The 3,195-nt window shown below is 39.0% G+C and overlaps 1 pseudogene; it reads left to right on the top strand.

The window, feature by feature from the left end:
* Nucleotides 1–2,002: 2,002 nt before the first annotated feature.
* LOC120104754 (small nucleolar RNA R71) lies at nt 2,003–2,100 on the top strand (annotated as a pseudogene).
* Nucleotides 2,101–3,195: the final 1,095 nt, after the last annotated feature.

The following is a 3,195-nucleotide window of genomic DNA, read 5'->3' as shown; positions in this document are numbered from 1 at the left end:
TTTATGATTCTTTAGAACACCAAGTAATTTTCTTTCTTGGGCATGATCCAGATCAGATGAGATGATTATAGGAAATGTGTCCTCGGGTCCAAGAAAGGCATACTTGAGTTCCTTCGGTAAAGGTTTCAACTCGAGCTTAGGTGTTTGTTCATGGGATGGTACTATCTTTGCTTTTAGAGGTGGCAACTGTTCAAATTCCTCTATTCTCGGTCTCCACCCATTGACCATCATGACATCCGAGTTATCTAAAATAGGTGGGACCATATCATCAGCAGTACCTTCAGAACACCAATCTATCAAACCATTGTCGGTCAATTCAGTAAATGTTTCTTTTAACAAATATTCTTCCGCAATGGTTTCAACCCATTCAACTTCTTTACTTTCTTCATGATCACTGGGTTGTTTGCCTATACTAAAGACGTTCAGTTCCAAAGTCATATTGCCAAAAGAAAGCTTCATGATACCATTCCTACAATTGATCAATGCATTAGAAGTTGCAAGGAATGGACGTCCTAAGATGACTGGAATCTGAGATGGTGAATTGGAAGCCGGATGTGTGTCCAGTACGATAAAGTCGACAGGAAAATAGAACTTGTCTACTTGGGCCAACACATCTTCGATAATCCCTCGAGGGACCTTCACTGACCGGTCAGCTAATTGTAAGGTCACAGTTGTTGGCTTCAACTCACCCAAACCGAGTTGCTCATATACCGTATATGGCAACAAATTCACACTCGCTCCTAAATCTAACAATGCTCGCTCAATCCTAAAATTGCCAATGATGCACGAGATAGTTGGGCAACCTGGATCCTTATATTTAGGGAGAATGTTATGCTGTAAAATTGCACTTACATTTTTAGCCAAAAATGCTTTCTTCTTGACATTTAAACGACGCTTGACAGTGCACAAATCTTTTAAAAATTTTGCATAGGAAGGCACTTGTTTGATTGCATCAAGAAGAGGTACATTAATTTTTACTTGCTTAAAAAGCTCAAGAATTTCAGAGTTTGGTTCAAGCTTTTGCAAGGGCTTTAATCTTTGTGGAAATGGTGCAGGAAAAGGACATTCAATTTTTTCAGTAGATATTGGTGTTTCAGTTTCTTCATTATCCTTTTCTTTTGTCTTGGGAGGGTCAGAATCAGGTATGACTTGTGTTTGTTCTGGGACTGGTCGGTCAATAACCTTTCCACTTCGCAAAGTTATTATACTCTTTGCTTGTTCTTTATGCGAAGTTGAAGATGATGCATTGCTACCGCCATAGATTTGAGGATTAGGTTGTGGTTGAGCTGGTAGCTTACCTTTCTCTTGAGCACTTAAAGCAGTGGTCAGCGTTGTCAGTTGATTTCTTAATTCATCATTGATTTTAGCTTGACCTTGCATGAAAGATTGCAAAGTTTCTTCGAGACTGGATTTTTGAGGGGGTGCGTGTGCATAATGAGGCCACGGAGGTGGAGGAGTTGGGTTATATACTTGTTGAGGTTGGTCATTCCTCCACCTGAAATTTGGATGGTTCTTCCATCCAGGGTTATAAGTACCCGAAAAAGGATTATTAAAAGATTTTTGATATGTATTCATAACATTGGCCTGATCATGCAAGACTTCCTTGAATGCGGGTATTGTGGGGCAATCAGTGGTGAGATGACCAGGCATCTCACAAATCCTACAACACTCGCTGTTATGTTCTAAGGTCTTGACGGGTTCAATCCTTCTAAGTTCAATTTCCTCTACCTTCCTAGTAAGGGCTGCCATGTTAGCCTGAATATCATCCTGAGTACTAAGGTTGTAAAGGCCCCCGTGTCCAATGCTAGTAGGCTTAGCCAAAGGTTTATTCACTCTATCCCCTGTATCCCATAATTGTGCAGTCTCTGCGAGAGAGTCTAAATAGTCCCATGCCTCATCGGGTTGCTTTTCTAAAAATAGACCATTGCACATAGTCTCTATAAATTGTTTCAACTGTGGGGACAACCCTTCGTAAAAGAAACTAATGGTTCTCCATGTTTCAAACCCATGATGAGGACAAGAGAGAAGCAAATCTTTAAATCTCTCCCAGCATTCATAAAATGTTTCATGGTCTTTTTGCTGGAAATTACTAATGTGCCTTTTCAAAAAGTTAGTCCTTTGTGCGGGAAAGAATTTTTTCAAGAATTCTCTTTGCATATCATGCCATGTTCCTAGCGATCTAGGTCTCAAGGAGTTCAGCCATGTTTTAGCTTTGTCCTTTAAGGAAAAAAGGAAACAAGGTTAATTTAAGGACGTCTTCTGATACATTTGGCACTCTAAATGTGATACTAATTTCCTCAAAATCCTTAAGATGAAGATAAGGGTTCTCGGATTCCATCCCATGATACTTGGGCAGCAATTGAATTACTCCTGGTTTGATTTCAAAGTGTCCTACATTTTCAGGAATAATTATGCATGATGGTTGACTAGTAGAATCCGAATCATCCGCCGAAACAGACGCAGCTGCCACTAAAGCATCAGCATCAAAAGAAGCAGAAGCTTAAGCAGAAACAGAAGCATCCGTATCAGAAAAAGCTAAAGATTCGAACAACTGCTTGCCTCGAACAGATGAACTGTCTCCCTTATAGGGACAAAGCTTGCCTAGACATCAACTAAGCCACAGAGCGAAATTGGTGCAACTTTCGGTGGTCTTCGTCCTATTGAGCTCGAATGTCCTTAGGGGCCAACGTCTAGTTGATTTTAATTAAGCTTAGAATATTTATGCAATGGGGTGATTTTTGGGCTAAGGACGAGTGATGAAATCCCGACCTTATCTTTTTAAATGGGTTCAGCCCTTAGAATATTTTATGCTGATGCCATATACTATATGCAACAATCAAGAGTTTTTTTTTAATATTTTATGACATGACATTAAATTTCACTGAATAGGTGATCAAGCAAATTATTTATTTTTTTCTTAAATTTTTAATTAGCAACAAGGGTTAATGAGATATGATAACAATAAAATTCTGATCTAAAACAATTAAATGCAGAAAATTCAAAACAGACAGCAGCAAGTTTTCGTATTAATCTGATAGTCTTAAAAGTTTCCGAATGTCAATCAGACCGTTCAGATGAAAGAAACACAGGTCCTGCAGCTGACGACCAAATTTGAGTTCAATCAGACGGTGAATTCTTTTGATATCAGAGTTTGATGCAGACTGTGCAGGGATTAAAAAACAGCAGTAAAGAATT

The sequence above is a fragment of the Phoenix dactylifera genome, chromosome 8 (genome assembly GCF_051530095.1).
Source record: "Phoenix dactylifera cultivar Ajwa chromosome 8, Ajwa_hap1_PhDact_Kaust_v1.1, whole genome shotgun sequence".
NCBI classification, from domain to species: Eukaryota; Viridiplantae; Streptophyta; class Magnoliopsida; order Arecales; family Arecaceae; genus Phoenix; species Phoenix dactylifera.
The sequence above is the reverse complement of the archived record's forward strand: the minus strand, read 5'-3'. Positions and strand labels throughout refer to the sequence as shown.